Source organism: Athene cunicularia, assembly GCF_003259725.1.
Source record: "Athene cunicularia isolate RWA chromosome 12 unlocalized genomic scaffold, athCun1 chr12_part1, whole genome shotgun sequence".
NCBI lineage: Eukaryota > Metazoa > Chordata > Aves > Strigiformes > Strigidae > Athene > Athene cunicularia.
In genome coordinates this window covers 19,614,843-19,642,250 of record NW_020799116.1, presented here as the reverse complement: position 1 = coordinate 19,642,250, position 27,408 = coordinate 19,614,843, and the positions used below count along the sequence as shown (strand labels likewise).

The window sequence follows — 27,408 nt, the reverse complement described above, 5'->3', positions numbered from 1 at the left end:
TAATGGCAGTTAATAGCCAAGAACAAGCAATGTGCCAGCATCTGCAAGAGATCAGCACTTCACAGATTTCAGATGAATGCTTTACAGATTTAAGTCTCCCCTTGCTGATGCAGCTTCATCTTAGATTTGGTTTCTTTTATTTTGCCAATGACTAAAGCAGAACTTTCAGTTATTCCAAACAATGTAGGGGCCAAGTTCACACCTTCCTGTAGTTTAAACTTCATGGGACAAGAATCTGTGTGATAACAGTAGTTGCCATACTCAGGAGACACGGATATGACGCTCAGGTCTGGCACTAGTCCCCATTTCCACCGAAAGCCAATCACAAAACATCTCAGGGTCTCATGTTTTGCCAGTGACAGAAGGAAGTCCTATTATCTATAGTTTACAGAGGGAGATTATCTAAGCCAACTCATTAGCTTCACACACCTTCACTAACTTCAGATGGTGATCACAAACACCCAGACACACCCCTGCCCTGCAAGGCCCACACAGACTGCTCCAGCAGTGAGGAGTGCCTCACCTATGGGCTACAGGCAGATTTTGGCCATCAGAGCAAGATTATCTGGACCCTTTACCTAATTCCAGCAGCTTTCTTTCCTAAAAGTGAGCAACAACAAAGCATATGCCACCTGCATTATTCTGAGGACAGCAGCCACCTGCTCTGCAGAGTCCCTCAAGCCTTCTCCAATGCATGGCCTAGAGAGCCATGAGATGACTGCAATTGTCCACAAGGCTCTTGGGAAGGCAGCAATGAAAACAGGCTGCAGCCATCAAGAAGTGGCCCAGGCTCACTGCCAAGTACCCCACCACCCCCAAGAAAACCCAACATGACAAGTTTCAGATGTGCAGGCACACTGGGAAGGAGTGACAGCCACAAAAAACACATTCTGTGGCTGTGACACAAGAGGAGCCAGGCACCAGGTGGGGAGAGAGCCCAAACCCAGGTACAACTGCTCATGTACTCATCCACGTGCTCCAAATAAAACAGTGATATAGACAATATTTTTCCACGTATGAGTGAATGTGAGGAAAAAATACTTTATGGCAAGTAGCATTTCAGAGACCACATTTTTAAAGAGGAAGCTATCTACAGGACTTGAAAAACAAACACTTTATAGCTCAGATACAGCTTAGTGTTTTCCAGGAGACTAACTCAAAGTAAAGGGTTATTACTAAATATGGACACTATCCACAAATAAAGACAGAAGAAACCCAGCAGTTTCAAACAAATATAAAGCAGAAAACTATTTGAAGGCCTAAATACTACTCACCCTTCCTCTTTAAACAAAGGCATGGGTTCAACTATTTTAGCTGGCTTATAAAACTCACAAGTCCTTCCAATTATATTGTAAAATGCAGTGCACAATCCACAAAAGAGCTTGAAAGAGACCAGTTCACCCAAGCAGATCCTTTGGTATCCTTCAACACCACCCCTATAGTTCAAACAGTAGTCAGATGTTCAGGCTAGTTTAGCGTCCCTCCTTCCAACAGACTGATCTAGACAGTCAGCCCATCAAGGCAGACTTACGAGAGGTAGAAGGTGAGGTTCAGGAGCAGAGTTATTGGTGACTAGGACACACCACATCCCATATTCCATTATCCACCCCAGTAAAAAACTTCTACTGGAAAATCATTTGCTTTACTTAAGTCTAGATGCCTGTCTGTCAGTGTATCTGCTCCAAATCTGAATGGCACATCTACTGTTCCAACACCTTTTAGCAGGATAGTCATAAAGAAGAGCAATAAGCTGTACTTTCTTGTAGTAACACACCAGATATTTCCAAACAAAAGTCAGGAAGACACACGAGGTGACTCTGCTCTTCCCGAGTAAACCCTGCCTTCAATACTGACATTACCCTCCAGGAGGGAATATGCCCCTCCACAAAAACAAATAGTGCTGTGCTCTTGGAGACCCAGAGTACTCTTAAACAATACTGAACCCCGGCTGAAGACTACCAATGTCATACAAGACCACCACCAGCATCAAGGACATGCCTGTTCCTGACAGCTCCAGAGCACTGCCATCCCAGGATGCCAGCACAGCAACAAGGGAGTGGGAAGAGCAGGGATGTCCTCTTTGATGGTGTAACTCAAGGTGACAGGAAAACTAGCCTCAGAGGTCACCATGCACTTGAGAGGTAGGGGCAGAGAGCTGCACCGCAAAGGGTGTGAGAATTACTGCAGACTGCACCACGATGCTGATGTTCCCACTCTTTATAAGCTGTATTGTACAGGAACACTGGCAATGCTTCATGACTCACTAGTAAAGCTATTTTCCAAAATAAAAAAGAACAAACATTTAAAATTGTAATGTATTACACAGTAAGAAAGCTGACTGCATTAAGCACTGTTGACTCATGCCTTCGTTGTAAGCAGCTTGCATGTTCATCTTTCCAGCATCGCCTTGCTGGGGCTCCTCGGATTGTGGCCAGCCCTCAGGACCTGTGGTGCTGAAGGCTAAGGCAGATGGCCACTGACGATTCTGGACATGGGCCACAGGCAAGGGATAAATACTGACCTCAAGGTCATGAGAAATTGGACTTTCCCTTAGCAATCCCAAAGCAGTCAGGAGCAGAGCACAAGAATACAAAATACCAGTATACCAGGCAAGAAGACTACAGCATTTGGCCAGTGGGTACCTGGTGACTGCTTCTTGTGAGCTAGACTCGTGAGCAGAGAGAAGCAGCAGCAAGAAGCGGCAGCTTGCACCCACGCTGAAAAGCATGGTGTTTTCTAGTCATGCTGGATTAGGTGACCCAGCTTCTACAGAACAAAACCCAGCCTAAGGAAAAAAAAAAAAAAAAAAAAAAAAAAAAGCTTCCCAGCACGAAAGCTGACCCACAGGCCTGAGACATGACTGTCTAGTCAACAGAAAACGGAGATGACCCCTGGGACCTGGGCAGAGAACACAACTCTGCAAGAACCTGCAGCAACATTTAGGACGTAACCAGAAACATTTGGCCAGCCTGGTATCCAGGAAGCTAAACACTCTCCTAGCCTACTTGACCACACAACTCTGAATCCTGAGCCTTCCCCTGCATCTTGTCCAATGCTTGAACTATGACCTCCAAATACACACAGTGTCCTCAGCAAGGCAAGTGTGGGTCTTCAGATTGAGGCCGGATAGTAGAATACAATCTGTATGTATGTACCAAAAGTGAAACAGAAGTCTTAGGAAAAGCTGAAGAAAGCCAGCTGAGGAAGAGAACACCAGCAGTGAGGCTGGTGGAGGAATGCAATAAACAAGGCCACGGAAAGGACAACAGTCACAAATAGACTTGTTCCACCCTGCACCACAAGCTGAACAAAAGAATGCTTCCTTCACCAGTATTTTTCCTGCCTCAACAACTGCTGAAGTGTGCACAAGGAAAGAGCCTAATCTACTTTAAGATAGAGCTTGATTAAACTTACAAAAAGGACCACATGGAAACTAAAATTAGGCATAGCCTATGTTTCTGTTTCCTAGAGATCTGAAGGAAGATAGAGTGCTGTACTAATCACAAAGCTTCAGCACTTTTGCCAGTAGCCTGCGAGACCAAGAATCTTCTCCTCTTCTCTTCCTAAGAAAGGAGCGGAAGTTAAGCCTTTTCAGATCCTTTTGAAGAAAAAGGCTGAGCTATGCACTTTTAACTGGCTGGAATGCCAGTTTTAATGACTAGATTAAAACCAGTGCCTAGATCTGGGGTTAAAGAAGGGTTTTTTCTTGAGTGCAGATTTGCAAAGGGCCTTCTGCTGTCACCTATGCATAAAGCATGGCATGCTTTCAAGGAACAACAGGGTACCTGAAGCCCTTGCTGGGGATCTAGACTCAGGGCATAGACAATACCCATTTTCTCATGCTGGCACACTGCAGTGGTAGCTTTTTATTTTTTTAAGCCAACCCTTAGCACACAACAGTGCATAGGGAATGTCAGTCATGTTTACCAACATATGGAGCAGGTGCTCTGTAACTCTTTGTGAACATCTGTCATGCAGCTGTCTGCAAGTGAGGGTAACCAAAGCTGGGGCTCAAATGGCCTCTTCCAGCTTGTATTCCTGTTTGGCCTGATGCTGGAAAAGCTGGCACTACTGCGATAACATCAGGCTGGGGAGCAGGAGAGAACGGCACATAACAGGGATGATATAAGCCGATTTTAATTCCCTTGCTGCTCTTTTCTCTGGGTTTCCACTTCCTCACTGAAGAAATGAAGCCCATTGGCAGGAGAGCACAAGCTGCCTGGGGACCTGCCAGTCCTTGTCACAATATCAGTGCCACTGCAAAGGCAAGGATGGAGGAAGAACCATCTCCACTCTCCAGCAGGCAGGGAGGATGAGCAAGAGAGGGGGAGCTGAGCTGCTGAATCCTGCTGCACCTCACCACAAATATACCCTGCCTCAGTAGTAAAGGGCACCTTCCTTCTGTTCTGAAGCACTGGCTTCAGACCAAGCCCGAGAGTTTCCATAGCAGCAAGACCTGATCGAATACGTACATTAACAAAAGGCTGCTTTATCAGTACCAGCCCAGAAGATTTTTGGGAGAGTGGGGTCATCCAATATCAGTTATGCATTTTACAGGAGAGATGGGAGTATGACACATGCTTTCTAGAGAAGAGCTTAGGGAAGATCAATGCTTGTGAGGCCTCATTGCTCAACTTTCTGTGAGCTAATTTCTGGCTTCTCTTCATCTCATTTACAAAGAGGAAAAAAGTCCCCGCTGGATACAGGTTATTTTTAAACTATTCCAAGGCAAACACTGCCATTCAGCACAGCTCTCAGATTCAACAGAGACAGTTAGAAAGGAACTTATTTTCAATCACAAACCAAGAAAGGAACTTATTTTCAGTCACAAACCATAAGGAATCAACCTAACCAACCAAGAAAAGTCACTTCGTCAATTCACATTAGCGAAGAGCCTCAGAAAGTTCACCAACAGGATTACTAGCAGAAAACTGCAGTCCCTGCATCCATAGAGGGGGGCAAGAAGGAAAAAAAAAATCAAATCAATCCCATTGAAGATTTTTTTTACTCAAAAACTAACTTGGAAAGAATTTATAACTCATAGACTGAATAAGCAGAGGGAACAATTTCACCTCCTGTCTCAAAAATGTTTTGTTTGAAGTTTTCATCAATGCCAGCAATAAAGCATACCTGCTCTTCAGTCAGAGATCTTGGCCTCCTCCCCAACAGGGAGGCTTAAATAAACAGCCACATCCCTGAGGAAGTCCTGAAGGACTGCACAATTATCCAGGTAACTCCACCCAAACACCTCCCCAGTAGGAAGACGATGGAATGACTATGCTGAGTTCAGCGTGAGGAGTATGTTCAGGAACACTGCACTTTCATGTCAGCTGTGGGTGCACCACCTCAACAGCACCAGAAAGCAGGACAGATGAGCAGGTAAACGCACCACGCTCATCTGCTGACACTAAGAAAATGAGTCAGAGCTGGTGATGCCTGTGCTGAACCAAACACACCACGCAGCAAGCCACTGCTGGCAGAGAAAAGGAAGGTGCAATTTTGTGGCAATGTGCACAGAGCTTAGCCAGATAGATGGCACTGGGGAGGATGCTCAGAGTCAGAAGAGCATCCCCACCTAACAGACCAGAATCTGCCACAGTCAGGTAAGTGGCAGTCTCAGGTCTGCGCCACAAGAGCGAAGAGAACTGGCACCTCCTAAATTCTTACCTCATCTGCTCCTGGTTAAAAATGCCCCAGAAGTCCTTGGAGGTATCAAGGTTGGAGCCAAGGAAGTCAGTTTGGCCTAATCACCTACACAGAGTAACAGCTGGCCCCTGAGCTGGGAAGACGCTGTTGTTATACACGTGTGCAAACACCTCTGGAGCTTGAGCTCCTACTCACACCTCCACACAGACTCAACAAGCAGAAATGGTTGTGCACCTCAGGCTTGTGTCCCTCAGCTCCTAGCCAGTACAGACACCTGAAGGCTGGTGGGAAGATGGGACAAGATTCTCCCAGCTTGGGTAAGAACCAGAGGAAACCTCCAGCAAAAGCATCAAAATGGCAGAAAAGTACTTGTGCAGCAATAAAATCAGGCTTGAGAAGGTGGTTGACAGGAACTGAACAGTTGATGTGCTGCATCTTACACCTGCCACACACAGAAAGCAAAGCACAGAGGCCAAAGCAAGGATTCTACAAGATGAAAACCAGTCAACTCCCCTGACTCAAGAGCAAGAGCACACATATACTCCACTTTCAGACCATTATGTAGGCTGCCAAGAAAGAGACAGAAGGGGTGTTTTCTGGCTTTTTGCCCTCCATCATCTCATAAGTTATCCTAAGAAGACAAGGGAAAAACGAACAAAAACAAGACCTACCCAGAAAAACGAAGTATAAGATCTATTTCAAATTAAAAGGCAAAAAATTTCCATCTACCTGCACTTCATAATTTTTTTCTGCTTTCAGAACGTATAAAAACATTGAATTAAGGAAGAAAACCTGGGTGAACAGCTAAGCCTCCAGCTCTCTCAGAGAAATGGTAGTCAAAAAGCATACATCAAAAGCTTGGTCTGCACAAGGAAAAAATGCATGCTGATAATTTATCCATTCACCAGGTTCTCTCTAGTTCAGTAAAACACGGCAGATTTTGTGGTGGAGACAACTGTTTGTCTTGGTTGCGATCATCCACAATGAAACCAACTCCATCCAAACACCTAACTTAAAAAAAAACAAAAAACCAAAAAACAACCTAATATTATTTCTTTTGGCACTGCTGGAGCCAAATCAGTTTCCAATTCATCCTTCAGTTATTTCTTCAGACCACGGTTACACAGGAAATCCTCTGACAGCTGCACCAGCATGAGCAGCACCCTCCCACTCAACTCTGCTGTGCTGGTACAACTGTTTGTAGCCTCACCACGACTCAAATTAGGGAACTGATCACAGTTAAAAATAAACCAGCACTTTGTTTTGTTTTTTTTAAGGATTACTTTTCAACCCAGGTCAGATATCCAATCTATTGTGCAGCTGCACAAACAGTTGTATCAGCACAAGGTGCCTGAATTGCTGATGGTTATCCTTGTGCTTAAAGCCAACGTTTGCATTCCCAGCTCACCTCTTATTTCATGGCTGCTGCAGAACAGGATTACTTACTACACTGAACACGTAGGGTACTTTATTGCTGCAGCTTGCAACTGCGTGGAGGGTCTCTTTAATGAGACAAAATGAGGTCACACTGATGTGTATCCTACAAGTCAGTCATGGCTACTGAGCTCCCTTGAGCTGTGTTGCTTGTCCTAAATTATATGTCATTTTTGCAGTCTGCATGCTGGAATAAATATAAAAACATGACTAACAAAGTCACTGATGTGAATGAACAGCTTTGGGCCAAGTTCTGAAACAAAACTCTCCTAGAAGTTGCATAACCATTAACTATCTTGGTGATCTTCCACTCAAACTCAAGCCTATGTAATGTGCAGATTCCCATTGACTTCAAGACTGACATTCAAGGAATGGGGAACGTATCTGCAGTTTTGGCAGCTCATCAATGGCAGCTGAATTTTAACATGGAAATAATAAAAGAAAAGTGAAAAAAAAAAATAAGCACCAAGGAACCATGACATACTAAGGTGCTGTCGAAATGACCAGAAGAGAAACAGACTAAAGGTGCTTTTCACAAATTACCAGCTCAAGTACTGTTTGAAACAAAATCAACTGAAAATACTTCCAAATTTAATGGCTGCCTGGCAACCTACCTTAAAGGACCTGGTTCTCAGTTCTCTGCTTTCAGCTGGTGACAGGTATCCACATCAGACACGCACCATTATGTAAGGCCGTCCCATTGAAAACAAGGCACAAAAGATTGAATAACCATTAAGATTTGACTTCTAGAACAGGGTAGGGGGCATGTTAATGAAACAGCTTCAAGAAATAAGATTTCTACAGTTTGTTGTGTCTGCTCTAGAAGGCAAGAATCAGTCTCTAAGTTGTTCAGCAGCCTTGTTTTGTAGATGTCTTCAAGTAAGTCCATGAGTACGCAGAGATCTAACAAAATCAGTATTTGGCAAATCTTATCCTTTTGCTCTTTAACATGCATCTCAGGGTATAGTTCCCTGACAGCTTAAATAAATCAAAGTCAGCACTATTCAAACCCATCTTCCCTCCTGAGTCAGCACTGGCACTCACCTGATCCTGCTCAGAAACTAGCCTGGCAAAAAAATTAAGCCGGAAAAAAAAAAAGTTGTTTTTGCCAATGTGGCTTCCTGAACTGGTTTAGTGCCAGTGCCCAACGAAAGTAAAAGGGGAGAATCATCCAGCAGGGGAAGGGCAGATAGAAAAGCAGCAGTGCCAATTTCATCCAGCTTCCACTGACCTGCAACCACATGCTCAGAGAACAGTCTCACCCTGACTTTGGAGACATGAGTTGCTGCTCCCAGCAGAAAGATTGTTCAACTTTTTCACCTCTCTCCTGACATCATCTTGACACTAGCATCAGCACTCTTGCAGACAGCTAGATTAAGTACTTGATCTGGTCAGAAACTAAAACACCAATACATAAAACAAAAAGCCTTTAGTTTTCAGCTGGATCAGGTCCCTAACAGATATGACCATGAGGTTCAACAATCCCCCTACCATCAAAAGAAGTGAGAAAGCAGGAATCTGTGACTAACGGCAAGGAAAGAAAAAGCTAAAGTTCAACATAAGCAACCACAAACCTGCACTCTTACTCAACACAGACAAAATATCACAACCAGACTATGTAATGTTTATGCAAAAAAATTTTTGTAAAGATTTAAATTGTACATTAAAAATCAGCAATCTAATTCTTCGTTTTAATTTTCCAAAACATGCCATTAATACTTACAAGTGTCCTATTTCCTAAAAATTAAATCTTTAATTCATTTGTTATCAGAATTATTTTCAGAGCAAGAGAGCTGCTAAAAATATGTAGGGGAGAGTGAGAAACAGCCTGTTGTGATTAACTAGGGCATGACAAACAGCAGCAGTATGTGCAAGCAGTACCGGGGAGCAAAGCCAGGAGGAACAGTGACGACAACAACATTATACAAACAACACTGATTCATGAACAACAAAGAATTCTTAGAAACTGCTGCCTGGGTTACATCCAAGGCTCTCTTTACCTTGATTAAACTATTAAGAAAGTCATTTCAAAAAGCTGACCACTTTTGCACAACCAACCTTTTTTGGGAGGAAGAGCTGATCCATCTAAAGGGCTTTCTGTAGGAAACCACTGCAGCAGGTACCGTGAAGTGATCCATAATCAAACTGGTTTCAGCAATAACGTATGTAACTTAAGTGCAGGTACTACCCTGAGTAGTTGTTGATCAATATACCAGAGCTCCCTGTCTGCTGTCATACTTGGAAAGGTGAAAGCCTCACCAGATATGTTGCAGTGACACTAAAGGTGACATGAAGCTAGAACTAGTGATTTGTCCCCTGCCTCAGCAGGAAAGGGCTTGTGCCACCACAGCTCCAAAAGCTGCAGGTATGTACATACCCCTCATCTGTTGCAGAGCAAACACTTTGCCATTCACTGGGTACTGCAGTACCTTAATGCGAGTGACACTACAGGGTCTTCTCAAAAGAATTTCACTTATTCGTAAGGTACATTTCATGACTTTAGCCTGACACCCATTTCCTCATGATCAACATCTGTTTCAGCTAGCTCTTGCCATTGCTTGTAGTACCTAACTCTGAATAAAGCGCTGACCAAATAGGGGATTCCTGGAAGACTAGTTTTGCCTTAGAGATGCAGCAAATTCAATTTCTACTTGTCATCTTGCTGCCACTTGAAGGACAGGACACTCCAAGAACAGTCTGGGATACTTCCATACGCAATTCACTCCTCCAAAATTCAGAGTTAAAGCTGTGGCTGCCTCCTGAACAAGCAAGAAGTTTCCAGCACTACTGTATTTGGATAATCTTGCAAAAAATTGGTGTTTCCAAAGATAACAGCATGTTCACAGGCAAATGCTACAACAATTCTGTTGCAACAGATCAGAAGCAAGAAGTTTACCTTAATAAATACCTGATTCCTGACAATTAGTCACTAATATTTAAATAAATACTTCCAATATCAAACACACACATTAAAGGATATTAAAACATTAAGAAAATTCAGTAAAGCCATCATTTAGGACTGCATTTAGACATTCTCACAATTTTCCAATACAAGTAAAATACAGGTGCAACAAACTAAGGCAAAGGTAAAACTGTGGTGAAGTTGCAGAGTGCTAAGTAGAAGCACGTGGTCCCGTTTAGATCAAAGCATGCTCTAAGTGTCTCATGAGTAACAGACTGTATCTCTATAGAGAGTAAGAATTCATAATGCTGTCACATAAGATTATCAACCCATAGACACACAGCTGTCTTCCGGCAGGTAGTCTCTGCTTCTGCAAACCTCAGGCAGCAGAAGTTTTACAAAGGTCAGGACTCTTGTGGATTCATCTAGATCTATTTTCCACTGCTGTGAGATGAAATATGAAAAAGGGAGAGAAATTGATCACAAGGCGGCAGAGCTTCACACAGGGATTGTTTCTCACCCCACAAAAGGTGACCTCCCAAAGCCTCTGAGTCTCCTCTCCTCTAAGAGGATTATGAATGCTACCCTTGGCAGACCTCTGCCCCGCTACTGGCCCACTGACATTACACATTCATACTATGTCTTGTCTCTTCATTCTTATCAGCACAAAGATATTACAAGAATTTATAAGGTCACTGCTCAAAGATCAGGACTTTAAATGGAACCTCTAATGCAAGCCAGGGAAAGCTACAGCCAGTTGCATTTGGTGGAGACTCTGCTTTATGGCTGCCACATGCCCAGCCGCAGGTCTGCTTAGTGCAGACCAGTTCAAGCCTATTTGCACATGCAGGCTATCGACTGCCCTTGGAAGCATTTCATCAAGGAACAACCAAAACCAGATCGTCACATACTAAAAAAATTGGGCGAGTCTAGTAAATGCAGTTACTGCACCACAGCTCGCTCATGCGCCAAATCAAAGTCTCAGCGAGCACTAAGTCCAGGTGTATTTTCAAGAAGCGAGGAGCAGCAATGCACTGCAAGCACACGTTGGCATCTCAAATGGAAAGCCAAGGAGTAGACTGCAGCAAATTCAATTACATAAATCTTTTTTCACAAACACTAGGAAGCAAGAATTTGAGGACAATTTTTCCACCATTCTTTTGGTTTTTGCACCTTCTAAGATGACACCATTTGGGAACTTCTGAATGGAATCTATGAAGCAAGTCCTGAATGATCAATCCCTAAACAACAGGAATCAGGAATCATTTCGCTTGCCACTTAATAGCGCACAGATGTGAAGCAATCTATGCTGTCACACAGGTGAAACCATGCAGTTTTTCCTTCATAAAGTAATCAAAGTTAAAATGTGTTATGAAGTCCATAGTTATGAAAACTGTGAAGTCTAGACAGAAAGAGAAACCTTAATAGGTCGGAAAACGTTGCCAACAAGGATGCAGAATCTCTGTGGATGGAGATTTAGGATGAGATAAGACACATATACAAGCTAATCCCAATGGATTCAGTCAGTTCTCATTTGTGACAAATGTAAGATTTTCTCAGAAGGGGAAAAAAAAGTATGGGGCTAACACAACAGAAGATCTTCTCACATGCATCTCTAAGAACACCACATTTTTGGCTGTTACAGACTACACAGTGCAACAACTAAGTGAAGCCAAGAGTTAAGAGTTTTAAACAATAACTGTACAGAGAAGCTACAGGGTTAACCACAGAAGCACAAAAGCCACAAGGAGATAAACCCATGAAGAGTTATTACAAAAAACTGTAAACGCAGAGGAGCTCAAATTATATTCCTTAAGTAGTTTTGATAAAATAAGAATGATCTACAGCTTTCAAAGAGATCAGTAACTGAAAGACAAATGTAAGCAGCTTGTGGTGAACTTGGATTTTTAGTATCTGTTCCTAACTTCTGAATTATGATGCTTTTAAAACAGAAAAAAACAGCTTTGATTAAAAAGTCAGTTGTTACAGATAATTGATTTCCACGGAAAAATCCACAACTAGGACAAAACAGAACTTAATTGCTATTTTTAATTCTGCAGTGACAAAAAACCTCAAGACAAATGTTATGTAAGACCATTAACCTCTTTGCTCATAACTGGCACCTTAATTTAGCACACTACCACACTAGATAGCTTAAACTGAATTCTTAATGCCAAAGCGTACCACTGGCTGCAGCAAGGCAATAATAGCAATAATGGAGAGGGAAAAAATTCCAGAACAAGCATCATACACTGAATTTTGCAATTACAGTTCCTTGGGCACAAGCAGATATACCTGAGCCTGCCCAGCTTTAAAGAAACAGTATTCTTTCCAGATTGATAATCCCGAAAAGATTATGAGATGCTTTCTAGTATTTTAGGAACACTGAAAAGAAATCAAAGTCCACAGTAGATCTGGACTGACAGAAAACCTCTAGCTCACCTTCTATACTAGAAACTTTCCTTTATACTAGAAAGTAGGTCAATCCCAAAGAGGCTGTAACCTGCTAAAAAGGAAATTACATTTTGAGTGACTGATTTTCTTCCTTACAACTAACCTCTCAGCTATCACATATACACATACAAGTCAGGGAAACACAAAACAAGGTAATCTTGAAGAATACTCATGTCAATCCCAGCTCCAACCCACCCCCACCCTACCCCCAAGACAGATTAATCTTCTACACTGATAATAAGCAAGACTGATGAATTTCAAGCAGACAGCCTCTTAAATACCATCTTCCACCCATTCTTATCACACTGTGGCAAAGAATGACATTCAGGAGGAAAACAGACTGATTAAGAACCTACTTTCAGAAGCTATTGTCCTGGTGTATGGGAAGAGGTCTCTCTATGAATCACCAGTTCATCCTCCTCAGACTCCATCTATTCTTCCGAATTCCCTGATGTGCTTGAATTCATACTCTACCCATCCAGACTGTAACATCCCAACTTGCATACAAGAATACTGTGGGAGACAGCATCAAAACACTCAGTAAACTTAAGCTAAACAGCCTCTAGTGCTCTTCCTCATCCACAATCCGATTATTTTATCACAGAAGACAATGAGATGGGTCAGACACGACTTATCTTTGGTAAATCCATACTGACTGTGCCCAGTCATATCCCTTTACATGCCCAGTAAGGTGCACCCAAAGGTCCTGACCAACAACTGTCCCTGGGACTGAAGTGAGGCTGACCAGCTTGTAGGTCCTTGGACTATCCTTTTGGTTTATTTTAAAGATGAGTGCAACATTTGCCTTTGTCAAGTGATCTGAGATGTTCCAGCACCTCCATGACTTTTCAAAGATGGCCAAGACTGGCATCACTACGACACAGTCAGCTCAGCACCTTTGGGTGCAGACTATCAGGTCTCATGGACTCACATGGCTCAAATTCTCTCAAGTAATCCCTCTGTTTTCATTTGCTTCTGATTGCTGTTTCCTCTTTGATCCCTGCCTCTAAACACAGGGGCCCAGGAGACACTACTACTGAAGACTTACACATAAAAAGCACAGAGTATCTAAAGCAAGTTTGTGCCAACCATCACTCATTCAGCCACCTCATTCAGCAGAGTCTTTGTTTAGCCTTTTTCTGCTGATGTAGAGGTAGAAGTTACCTCATAATTATCAGGGATGTTGTAATAAGTACTGTCCTGAGAGAAAGTAGCTGTTTCCACAATTCAAAGACAGAAATGCAGACTAACATAGCTGAGTTTGTTCTGTCTGTATTCCAGGTTGTCAAAGAAACCACAGGTCTCTCTGCAGGATGTAAAACCAACTTGCTGGAGAGTTGCATGACCCCATTTCTAAAACGTGTGGCAAAAAAGCCTCCCTCTCACTGTCAGCCAAGCTGAGTGAATTTAGCAAAGTCGGCTCTGTAAAGAGCAAACTCTAGGTCCTCCTGAAAATCCCTAAGAAACTTTCACGGAGAAGCTTCTTTTCAGCTTTAATTAAGAAGAAAAAGGAACTAAGATGCCAACTAGCCAGACTGCTCTAGGTATAGAAAAGGAGATGCTTTACAATAACTCCATACTCTCATGGTTTTTACATGAGTAATACCTCAGTGTATCAGATGAGGGGGGACACCAGGATAAAACTCAAAGCAGCTCTAATGCACCCCAAGAGAAAGGGGAGCCAAAGAACACAAAACGCTTGCAGCCTAGGTCACTGCTGCAGGCTTCTGGCATTGAGCAGGCATCTCATTGTGCCATGCTCACACTGCCAAAGCGATGGCAGTGCCTGCTGTGTCTGAAAGCTAGCACGGAAGTGTAACACAAACAAATAAAAGTACATTTTATCAGACTCCAGAACTCGCAAGTCTCCCCTGCCCCCTTCTGGGAACAAGGTGGATTTGAAAGCTTCCAATATCTACTTCCAATGATAAAACTGTTTACTTGGGCAAACAACCAGAAGAAAACCAGAAAGAGCTTTTGCCTCAAGAGTCCCTTCAGCAAAGACATGGATATTATTAAGTACATCTGCTTCAGCAGCGCAGACAAACTGGATTTTCTTTACCTGTACAGTGAAGCCACTGAATGAAACACATGCCTGCCAGAAAACAGTCTGACAGTTCACTACAGATCAACTGTTATGACTAAGCCAATTCATTTCCCAGATAAGCAATGCAGACTCCCTGTCCTTTACCCCAATATCTCCACTACTTACTTCCCCCCCCTCAAAAAAACAGAAAATCTAGCAACTACAGCAAAACTTGCATGATATGCATTAACTGCTCATATACCTTCTCCACAAGTTACAGAAACCACATTCTATTAAACTGCTGAGACGTGACTTAAGCAAAAAATCCCTTTGCAGTGACTTGCCATCCCATGTATTTATGTTGTGATCTTAAATGCAAAGGACAAGACCACCTCATCGGGGCCAGAGAAGAAAAACTCTCACCTGCCTCTTCCTTACCACTGCTAACAAGGAAGACATTGTGTTACTGTTTGTCCATGCATTTTTGCATCTCACAGTGTTAAAAAAAGTTGCACTTTCCTCTTCACCAGAGCGCAGTCCTGCAATACTCTGCTACTCAGAAAACTCAAGCAGGTATTCAGACACTTTTCCCTTGTTTCTGCTTTGCATGTGGGCTATGAGGAGGAAAGCTAAGCAAAAACCCCACATCCCACTCCCAGCTGTGACAGCGAGAAGAGAATTTCCATAGGAATGGAGCACCGCCACTGTTAAGCAGCCATTTAGGATCTGGGAAGAGAAATGTTTCTCATTTTGAAGAGACTGACCCTGCAGTAGAGATCCAGGAACTCTATCCAAAGAGCACATTGTGAGCAACAACACGTTCCATGCTCTCCCCTCCCTTTGCAAAGTCAGCTGGTAAGGAGCAGAAGCTGGCTCCAGTACTCAGGAAGCAGCACAAATGTTTTGTTTCCTAGGAATTAGGACAACATCTAGATTTAAACCTATCAAGTCTGAGAGTTATGCATCAAAGCCAAACACAAACTTGCCACAAAGAACCGTCACAAGTAAGTCAATCTCACCCTTAAGGCCTTTCAAAACCAGCATTTTAATTTGGTTCGCTTCAAGCTCACTGTAAAGCAGCTTTACAATTCCTACGATATGCTGTGGGTTGTGACACCACTCTGATCAATCTCCTCCTCAGATCTATACATTGCCCTTTTTCTGAGCTGAGAATTAATTATGTGGAAATGAACAGTGTTAGATAAGGGGATTCCAATCAATTGGCTCTCTTAAAGGAACCAAGGACTACAGGATCTCTGCCTTCAAGAAAACTGTAGCAATGACCATTCAGTAGAAAGAAAATGAGCTTGAGTTGTAAAAGCACAAGATCCAAAGAAGCAAACCTCAGTACTACACCCATCTTCTCACTTGTGGCCAGAAACAAACACATGCTTAGCCATGGCGTGGGTTCTGCCTCAGCCTCTTGTCACCACTAGACCACATCAGAGTAGCACCCTGACCTGAGGACATTCTGCCAAAACTGCAGGTGATACACACAAACTGCAGCTTTGAACAAAAAGATTAATACTCTAAGACATTGTCTACATAAGCTCCACCTACCCCTTCATGTAAAGCAAGGCAGTAAGAATAAGCTTCACAGCCTCACGTGATCTGAAATTTCACTACCCAAGAGGACTTTAATTTCACGTAACACCAGGCAGAGATATACCGCAGCACTTCAGCAGTCAGAACTGAATTTGAGAGCAAATGAAGGGGCACATGCATTAGAATTTTCTCCTTCTCTATCTTACAGTTAAGATAAAGCTGAATAAATATTTTGCTTCAGCTACACTTGTCTTTTTCTACAAGGGGGAAGTTGACAACACCTACATTTGGTGGGCACCAAATGGCATCACAGTTTTACCAGACAGCCCAGCTTTTGTCTAAACACTGTTAAAACATTTAAAGCCACGAGAAATACAGCAATTCTTACATCCCTTTGCTGAAGTTTAACAGGTCAAAGTGCTCAGTTGATCTGGTTAAGAGATTATTTAGATGATTGAGGTCATCCAAATGGAAAGAAAAGAACTAGGAATAGGCTGCTGGTTTTGGTGCTTCCACTGAATGTTTCAGTGATCTTGGTCAAACCACTGAGTCCTGCTGTACTTCAGCCACCAGTAAAACAGCATTTCAGAAAGGAACAGCAGGACAGTCAAGTAAACTATCTGTATACTGTTTTGAAAAGACCAGTTTTGGTGATGATTTTATTTTCCATGATCCCCTTGCACTCCATTTGAACTCAGGCTTACCCAATAATTAAATTCTCAATGTTTTAAGAATTTGTGGCCTAGTCCATCAACAACTGAATTAATACAGACTCAAATTAGGACTCATCTTTCAAGTGAATGTGGTGCTCTATGGCTGGAGAACCAAACCCTTTAGCAATTTTTCTGCTCAAAAGGCAGAAACAGAAAAGGACAACCTAGGAGCACAACAGTTCCACAGAAAGACTTAAAAGCATAAAAGCAAATTATCCAAACAAATTCACTTCACTCTGGTAAACAAATTCTTGTGCCAAAAGCACAAGGAGCAGCTGTTATCTAATGGTTTCTTCTGCTAATGTAGTTCTGAGACAGTGATATTAAATAAAATTTGGGACTTTCTTAAGCATCTGAAAAAGGTCAGAGAAATCCAAGGCAGTCAGATGTACTCCAGATTATACCAATACTCAGGACACAGTTTAATTTGTGTGCGAAAAGAAAACTGCAGGTTGCCCTGTGATGCCAAATGGACACTCATTTTGGAATAAACATAGCAAGGTTTGTAGAGATAAGTAAAATCGTTTACTAGACCAACTGACAGAGGATGTCCTCCACTCCTGCTGCAACCCCTTCTATTTTTACACTGCTGATGAAAAAAATTAATTCAGCTTGAAAAAGACATATTTTGGGGCGCTACTTTTCTACCTAATCCTTCTTTCCTTGGAAAAAGCACTGACAGCTCACATGCTAGTCACAATGACAAAAAAGCACTCACATCACTGTCTACCTTCTTAATACCACCACCAAAACAAACTTTATTTTAAAAGTGCGGTTTTACCACTGTAACTGTATCTACATTAAGGGATTCCACTGGCAGAGCTGCACTAGACAAGGATGAACGTGCTGATTAATGCAGCTGTCCCACGCATTTGTAGCAGAAATGACCTTATAAGCATGTCCACAGGGAGTTAAAGCCACATAATCATGTTGCAAATCCATGCCCCTTACTTGATATGTTTAATTTTCCTAAGCAGATGACTCTTAAGGGTCAGAAGCAAGAAAACACAAGCTGTAACATCTCAACTTGACACTTCTTTATTGTGATTTTTTTTCAGTGAGGAAGTACCAAACAAAGGTACACTCATACACAGTACATTCTCTTGTATGGTCAATCCACCAAAAACAGGAAAAAAGAAAAAAAAAAAAAAGAGGAGAAGGAAAGAGCAAAATCTGAGCTCCACGTTAGGAAAAAAAAAAAAAACAAAAAACAGAAAACTCAACGTGCTGCAAGAAAGTAAACAATGTCATGGAAATACAGGGGTAAAATGCGACATTTTGGGTTTGAGTTTCTGAACAGGAAATAACGTTTATGTCATAACAAACATATTTTAGACAAAGACAGTGCACTAAAGCTAGTACACAATTTAAGTAAAACATACAATATAGTATCTAATGGCCTTTAAAGCTAAGGTAGCAGATTTCGTTTGAAACTAGCTACAACTCTAAAGAAAATTTCATACAAGGATACTCTCACACCCCTTGTGACATTAAAAAAAATCCAATATGGCAAAACATACATGACACACAACTCAGGGTCACAGAGATCTGGGCCTCTTGATATCCTCTTACTCTTCTAGGGATCAGCATAATCTGCAAGACTGTCAATCACTCATATTGAAAAATCTTAAAGCTGTTAACATACTTCAGGGTTTGTTTTGTGGCTTGCAGTTTGCTCTGGAACATAAAGGGCAAAGAATTAACAGAGACACCCCCATAACTGAAAATGAAAGGCAGTCTGAACCTGAGGCTCTCTTCTCAGAAGATACATGAATTGGATGGCCAGTCACAGCTTCAAGCTTGGCAAGATGCTCTATATTTTGAAGGGCAAAACCCCAAACTTAGCATTTAAAAACATCTGCAAAATCATTTTACCAGACCAGGAGCCAGCACTGTCATCCTCTTGTGCCACCTTCTAGCAAACCTCACACTTCCAAGGGATCCAATGTAACTCTGGCTTTGTAATTTAAAAAAAACCCCAAAAACAAAAACAAAAAACAAAAAAACAAGAAGGGAGCTCCTAGATGCCAAAGCAGGAGTTCCTGAACACAATTTACCCTACAATATTTCTTAAGCTCCTTCTAAAGGAAAGGGACTTTTAATACTCCAAATCTTTATTATTACTCTCCTACATTATTACTGACACTGGGCAGCAGGCCTCTTGGAATACTCTACCACACCAGCCAGTTCTGTTCTGAAGATTTGAAACAAGAAACTCCTCCTTTTCAAATGAAGAATCAAACAAGTGAAGCCTATATTTAACTTCCTATTCACTGCAGCGGTTGCAAACAAGCTCTTGTAAACACTCTACAGGTCACAAATTTCCAGTATCTTATCTCAATGTTAAGCTGCTGAAGTAGAGCTCAAAGCTCTTTCCAACAGGCTTTCTAGAGTGCCACTTACAACAACTGAGGCCACTGGCTAAATAACAAAGCTCTAAAGCCAAAGCAAAAAGAAAATAATTTGTTAAATCTGGTCTATTGTTAGATTGGCTTGCATCTAATTATTAAACGCAACACTGGCGCGCATATATATATATATATGTATGTAAATTACTTTTGCCCCATATGCTAAAAAAGTACAGCACACACTCCTTTAGAAGACACACAGGCTGTATGTAGCAAGTTTGCTTCTAATAGCAGGTCTGTCTCGAGTACAAAAACTACCTTGACTTTTCACACCTTTAATTCTTCTAAAGATATTGCAAGTACTACAAAACATCAGTCTGCTAAATCAAATGTATTTCCCCACGCCACCCGGGTTACAATACATCATGGGCCATATATAGCTAAGGAAAGCAAATTTACTCTTTTTCTTTTTCAACAAAATGCAGTAACAGGTACCACAAGAATACCCTCTCATACTGAAAGACACAAACTAACAAGCACTATGGGTAGAAAATAACACGCACTTCTCTTCTTTGAAGGTCATATGAAAACTGACAATGACAGCACACCTGAAACAACAGAAACTGCTTTGCGCTCACAGAAGAGTTAACCTGCCAAGCTCACTACTGCAAGACACAGACCTTATCAGAATTTTTAAAAGGTTTTGAATTTTCTTCTGGCTGTCATGCCACAACAGGATGAAGTACAAAAGCTGCAAAGTCTGGAAACACTTTACAATCCAACTTGTAACCTTTAATCGCCAGGGTATAAGACAGTATTTTAATCACAGTGAATAAAGAGTTTGGTCTACTTTTAACTGGTGAATGATACAATACCCTTAACTATTTTAACTAGAAGTATTTGAGTCAAGCTGCATTTACAAATCAGTTCATTTTAAAACTACTGGGTTTTGTTATTAGGTGAACCAAGTTGTCAACAGATTCACTGTATTCTCAACCGCTGAAATACATACAGAAGTGTCAGTCCTAAGGATGCTACATTGTAGACTAACAGACCACAGGAACAGAAATACCTGTGATCTTACTTACTTAAAGCTGAGATTAAGGAGAAAAACAGAAACCCTGAGTGCTGCTATTACAGGAAAAAAAATACTTGTGTGCATAGAACCTGAAGAAGAGAGTGAAAACTATTCAGATTCCACGTGGTGCAAACCAGTGGTACTTTTTCAGTTTGACTAATGGGAGTTAGAGGTTTTCTCTCAGTTCTGTAAAAATAAAAGATACGTAAAACATGCCTGATAACGCTTATTAGTTCAGACATAGCTTACCTTCAAATGTTAATACGTGTATTCAGGTCATCACTTGTAAGAACTGTGAAATATTTAAGACCTCAATTACATAAAGAAAATGCCACTTGTACAGCATAAGAACAAACACTTAGAATATTTGGTCCAAATGTGAAATAAAACAAACCTTCCAGTATTTGCAAAAGTAAGGGTATCCATAATCATTTTGTATACGGTCACATTTAATCTAAGCAAATTCTGCACAGACAAGATTAACCGGATGTGTGTTTTATTGTGGAAGGTGTGGGGGCGTTTATGAAACTATCTAAAACAACCTGCATATGTAGTGTTTAAACACAAACTAAGCTTCAGGCTGCTTTAATAATCCTTTTTGGACAGACTCAAAAGACTGAAGTTAAAAGGTCTTTTTTCACCTTTACGTTTGTGGAATGAGCGCGCCAGCCCCCATGAATCTGACAAACATATCTTCCTCAGATCTGCCATGTAGCTTTACACACAGATCACAGCTTGGAAAAGTGAACTATACCTTCCACTAGGCAGCAAGTGTTCTGAGGGTCTTCCAAAGCTCCAGGACTTTACCAGTTTTATTTATAGTCCACAACAGCACTCAAACCAACACAAGAGCACAATTATACCTCATCTACTGCAATAGCTCCAAAATTTTCACTGAAGTTACTCTTTGGTTTGATTCAGCCACTGACTAAGACACAGGACTACACAGCCCCCTAGGCTTCTCTCCCAAATCCTTCCTGCTTTAAATAACTCACTGACATCTGCATTCACTGGTGCACTGATTTTGGTGCTCGAAGCCACTTATCGCCTATAGTTAGCTGTAATGAGATCATGACTGCCTCCCCACACATGCTTAAGCTGCTTAGACAGTACTATCAAAGGACACAGAACAAACAGCCAGCCCTATTTTCTTGTGCCTCTCTAGGATTTCTAAACTCACTTTTTAAAACGCTTGACAATACTCTGATACCAACAGTGGACAATGCTAATCGGAATTAAAGATTACATGTATTTTGCATAAATCCACCCTGGTGGTTTAAAAAATAGGGAAAATGCAGCTCAGCATAGAACTACGGGGCAGGGGGAAGAGAAACGTCGCAGCCGAACAGGCACTATAAAATAGTTCACCTTTAGATCAGCACTTAAGTCAGCTGGGACAAAGAAACAGGAGCATCCCCTGCAGAGAAGGCACAGCATGTCTCCTCTCCCTACCCCGGAAGGCAGCTGTGGAGCTTGGCATCTTTGGTCATTACCTGTTGCACTTCAAACTAACACAGACCGTTAAGTCACACAGGTCAGGGGCTTCCCACCAAAGTGAACTGTGCGACACAGTCACTATTTCAACACATGCTGTCTCAAGAAAACAAGGTCATTTGAGTCTGCTGGCAAACAAATGCTTATACCACAGCTACCGAGTCATATCTTTGTTGATAAAGAACTGGGGTAAAACAGGTATGCTAGACTTTCTTCCAAATTTAGAACAGCACAAAATAATTCCTTTCAGCCTGGAAGACTATCCAGCCAGACTATCATCTTTCAGCAAACTAACCTCAGAATAGAAATTAAAAAAAAAAAAAAAAAAAAAAAAAGAGACAGTGATAGAGATCTGAAATCATTGTAAGATAATTCAGTTGCAATTCAACCACTTAAACAGCCAGAACTGCTAGAGCATAAGAGTTAGCCTCCAAATCTTGGAAGCTTAGTTCTTATTACAAAGAACAGACACCAAGTTGATTAAAAGTTAACAAATATAAAAGAGGAACTGAGCTTTTCACTGTACTAGTGCACTTACCTGGGTGCTCCTATAGCATCCTCCAAAGATGAGAGCATACCTCCCATAAACCATATCTACATATATTTCTTGAAGGGTAAAATTACAAAGAAAGAGGAAAAAAGCAAGCAGCTTATTCCTCTTTGCATGGTATTTAAGGTGGCTGCATATGTACTGTGGGCAAATCAGAAAAAAGTTACCTTAGAGATGTCACCCAAGCTCTTTCTGTTGAACAGTCACTGGGATATGGAGCCAACCTCTCACAATCAAGAGGGAGCAGGACGCCAGAAGCAAGTCAGCCTGGAAGATGTTGTATGGAAACGAGTTAGCAAGTGCTAAATTAGCTTTTATTTAGGTCTTTGCTTGCTCATCAATTCAGAGTGTTTGAGAGCATGCTCTCCCTTGAGTCTGGGACCAGAATTCACAGCGAGCTCCTTTCAGGATGCAAATGCTCTCACTCACTCCTCTGGGCTCTGACAGATGCTCTTTACCAACTGTACCACTGAGGTAGAGGGGATCACTGTCCCCAACTGCCTCCTCCATCCCTCAGCTGAAGACTGCCAACCGGCGGGTGGAGCAAAACAGGATGCACGCCTGTTCTTCATCTGCTCTGGTTCAGGAGACACTGATGAGTATTAATGGAGAAAGATTGAAGCATAGTATTTAAACTGTAGCAACAGAGCAGGCTCTGCTGTAGGCCCTAATACGAGGGAGGCAGCATTTGGCAAAGAAGCAGGACAGCTGGTGGAGGAGATAACCTTTCTAACTACAAAAGCTACATCAGAGACAGCTTATCTACTGGAGTGCTCAACCACGTGTAGTAACATCCTACCAGGATAGGCACATTACATCTCATAACCTTTTTTACTGCTTTTATCAGATTTGGTTGACACAGATCATCTACTAATATAATTATGGCAGCTACGCCCATGTTATTTCTGAACAGAAGCAATTGCACCAACGTTAACTACCATGGATAGTGTTATACAGCTAGAGAGGCACCCTATAATAGCAAAGCATATTCCTTTATCCCCAGAGAAGGGGATAAAATCATTTGTTGTGAATGGAACCGACCACATCTTGACAATGGTTATGCAAAATAAAAGCAAGCTTAAAGAAGATTGTCTTTTATTCACAGTTAATGCTACTTAAAATGCATATAGATAAGCCTACAGAAATAAACGAAGGCAAATGACTTGCACCTTAGTACTATCTGCAGAGTAGTTCTCACCAGTGGGGACTATATGGGAAGCACAGGCACACCAACACACCAACACACCAATTAAGAGACCTGCATCTACTGGAAAGTACATCTACCCGAAGAGCACACTGGGAAAGCCAGAAATAACAGCTGCTGCCACATCAGAACAGCACAAGCACTGCGTACAGGCGATGCCGGCAAAACGGAAACTAAGCAGCCATGCACAAACACTTCCTCTTCCTCCCCCACCCCCGCTATGACAGCAGCAACAAACCTGAGATTAAACACTCGCCAGCATCCTGCTCTGCATTCCTGTCGCGTCAGGAATACAGAAGAGGGAGACTGCTAGCTGCTCCTCCTTATAACTGAATGGTTCCTTCAGTTTACAGAAAGTAATATAAATACTTGATATGATTCTTGCAGAAATTTCTGTTGCATTTTCTTCTTGTCTTTCACTTCTTTATCTCACCCATTTCAGAGCTCACTAGGGACCCCTTGTATTAAATAGGCTTGTTTTTGACACATTCCTTCTCAAAGACTGAGAAGTCAGAAAAAGCAGTTCCTCCTAGGCAAGTCACATTATATAAACAAGCAAGCACAGAGCCACAGCTCCACTGAGTTGCCACGCACAAACTCCGGAAGTCAAGTTCAAATCTAAACCCTGCCCAGCACCAAGACTGATGGTGTGACACTGTCAAACATAAGAGTAAACAAATCAGGCTGCAGTTTTCTGTCAGTACTAACTTTCAAGACTGTAAATCTCAGCATCAACACTCAACTGTGATGCACACGTCTCAAACACATTACAAGCAAATTCTTGAGGGGCAAATTGGGGGAATTTGGTGGCAGCAAGTGAAGTGCCTGGGTTACAATGCAATGCCCAAGTAACAGACCAAACAAGGCCTCTGTCAGATTTACAACGGTGACAATCTGCATGTCAACCACAGATGGAAGAAACATACCTCCTCTAGAGCACAGGCTGTGGATGTTCAACTTCTAACTTACCACCTACATTTTGTTATTCCAATGGAAACCACACAACGGTGCCACCTCATACCCCAGGGTGCCAGTCAGAACTCACCAGATACACGACAACCTTTAGACACAGAGGAATCAACTAAAAACTGAAACCTGACAAGGCAAGTGATCAAACCTTTTTACAAACATTTGGTGATCCACTGAACCAAAGAGACTGTGTCCTGTAAGCAGATGGTCAACAAAAAGCTCCAACCTTGGACAGGGCTCCTCATCTCACACTAGTCAAGCTCAACAAGGTCACATTTTCAGAGTTTGATAATTTTACCTGAAATGAATAAGCTCCATATATGGGGGAGGGAAGGAGAGAAGAAACAAACTAGGCAGGTCAGATAGGATGAGAACAGCATGCAACTGCATGATTAAGAAGAAATCACAATGCCTGTTCAGAGGGCTAATCAGCTGATTAAGAGTACAGGTACTACTTCAGCCTGGGTATTTTTTGACCTTTGAGTGCTTGCTATTCTAAACCTGACTTCTCATTACGTGCAATGCAATACAGAATAACTTGCAGGTCAGTTGACTAACACAATCTACCATGAAAGGGGATCCCAAAGCACATCTTTGCTTTCTAGAATATTTTTATAAGGAGAAGATGCCCAACGTTATCACCCTGATGAACCACACAATGACACTATTCACATAAGTAGTATAAAAGAAGCATGGATGCTACTGTTCCAATTAATTTTAAAATATATGTAAATATGTATTTTTAAATTATATTTTTATATAACAATATATAAAAACACATTGTTACACCATTTCACAATCACAGTGTAGGTTACCATGAACAAGAATAAGACTCCATTCCACCACCAGCCCCACGTTCCCCCAACTGCCCTTGCAACAGCAAAATCATTTAAACATCCTCAAAGCTGGGGAGGAAAAATAGTCAGTTTGTCTTCAGTTTGATCAACTCATAAGTCAGGGAACTCTGATTCCCACCTCTACAAACACCCCAGCTAGCACCAGTGACAGGACAAGAACCTCCTGTTGGTTGCAGTCTACACTTATATGAGCTTAAAGTGACTGCAAAGCTACTCATGAAAGGCAGCAAAACCAAAATTCTCAGTGCCTGGAATTGGATCCTAGAAACTGGCCCCCTTCTCATCTGAACAGTGAATCACATGCTAACTTGCTCTTTTTCTATGTAAGAAACACACAAAACTGCCACAAGGCACCTACTGGACAACCAGAGTAGAAACTAACCTAGGAAAGTCACATGGACCGTTCAGAAGAGGGCTCTACCACATATCTTAAACACTGTGGTCAGAGATTCCTATGGTAATGATCCTGAACATATCAACATATCATCTACATATACACTCAACAAGCCAAGGATCACTTTCTCTGCTTTCCCAAAAGTCTTTATCAGACAGGAAACAAAGGCAACACCATGAATAGGACACTCAGATCTGCCTAACAGGCTTTAACCAGGATGGCACAGGCTGTTCATCCATGCACCTGGAAATGGCTGTGCTGAAAAAGCTGCAGAAGGTATGAAACACTCTCTGATGCTATCAGAAGAAAAATTACCATTAGGACAATCCATAACATTGACAAGAGTTTTATGCAGTTGAAACAACAACCCAGTTATCTTGATATATACAGGATTCAGACTTAAATCTTTTCACAAGGTACCACTCTCCTTCCAGCTCCAAAACAAAGCACTTACCTTAGGTCAGTGCTAAACTAACCAAGCCACAGAAAGATATTTCTCAATCTCAATAATAAGGAACTGTTACACAGGATTAGGATGTCTCTAATAGACCTATTTAGGGTTACAATGACAACATCTAATAACCAATATAATTATTTCTAAAACACTTCCAAGGTCCTGACAGAATCTCTGTAAACAGGAAACCAAAGTCAGTGATATATATAACAAGAATACAATGTTTGCTCCACTGAAAATCTGACCATATGCATGTACGTCAGTCTATCAGCTGCAAATGACAGTTCAATACAAAGAGACTTGCACAAGACATTATAGCATATTATTTTGTGAGACAAGCTACCAACTAAGTTTACACAAATAAGCCTACCAACTGTAGGAATATTGCATTAAGAATGAGCAGAGACCCAACCCCACACTGTTCTGGCACCATTCAGTGCTTCGTTTTCAAAGGCCAATCTTGGAATTAAGCTTTAGTTAAGGCAGGTGAACCTGAAGGGAGGAAAAGCAGATGAAGCAGAAACAGAGCAGGACAGGCTGAAGTGAAAAAGGCAGCACATACTAAAGCATACTGCTGGAACTAAAAATGAGGGCCTTGCTGATTCAGAGCTTTAAGATGGAGGGACATGGAGCCTGGCGCCAGCTTAAATTCAGAGTAGCTGAAGACTGAACAGAGTCGGTACCACCTCTCCTAAACCAAGTCCCACTTGGAAAACCCAGGGAAGGTTGGTTTCGGTCCAGGTCTGCAGACCCATGAGCACATCAGCCTCTGGGGACAGCCAGGCGCCTCCCGGTACCCACTGGGGCCACCAGCGTTAGCAGAACCTGTCCACATCCCCTCTGCAGGGGTGGCAGCACACTGGGACGCAGAAAGAGCCCCCAACCCCACCAGCTTCCTCACCATGTTGGTTTCATGTTACCACCGTGGTTTGCCGAGCTCCTTCCTGCACGCAGCTTCTGTGGAAGGGAAGGGCACAAAGGGAGGGGACGCTAGATCTGTTTGCCGGGCAGGGCCTCCGGCGGGGGCAGCACGGCCCTGCCCTGGCATCGTGCTGCCCACGGGGCTGCCCTTGCTGAGCCCAGCTCCCAGAGCCCTCCCCACGCTGGGAACGACCCTCCCGCCCCAGCTGTGCCCCGTACGAGCCTCACACGGAGAAGCACCTAGATCTTCCCCCCGACAAACACGAGGGCGCGCCGCACTCCCCCCGTCCCCACCTCACGGGATCGCGCCGGGATTGTCCCCACCACGGGTCCGTCCCTGGCTCCCCCCCGCCCCGGGGCTCGGTCCCCCACCTCAGCCCGACTCTTCACGGGGCCGCGTCCGTGTATTCCCCCACTCC

The 27,408-nt window shown here is 42.4% G+C and overlaps 1 protein-coding gene across 5 annotated transcripts in view; it reads right to left on the bottom strand.

Moving 5' to 3' along the window:
* Window positions 1-27,231, bottom strand: part of IP6K1 (inositol hexakisphosphate kinase 1) — a 37,960-nt gene extending 10,729 nt beyond the window's left edge. Inside the window, exons 1-2 of one of the 5 annotated variants that reach the window (XM_026857399.1) lie at window positions 26,970-27,231; window positions 22,358-22,457 (exon numbers count right to left, since the gene is read on the bottom strand). The gene's annotated coding sequence lies outside the window, so the exon portion shown is untranslated. Of the gene's footprint in view, window positions 1-12,642; window positions 12,726-12,792; window positions 13,005-22,357; window positions 22,458-26,969 lie in introns of those variants that run through there. The other 4 variants (XM_026857395.1, XM_026857397.1, XM_026857396.1 and 1 more) reach the window with 4 other exon arrangements.
* Window positions 27,232-27,408: the final 177 nt, after the last annotated feature.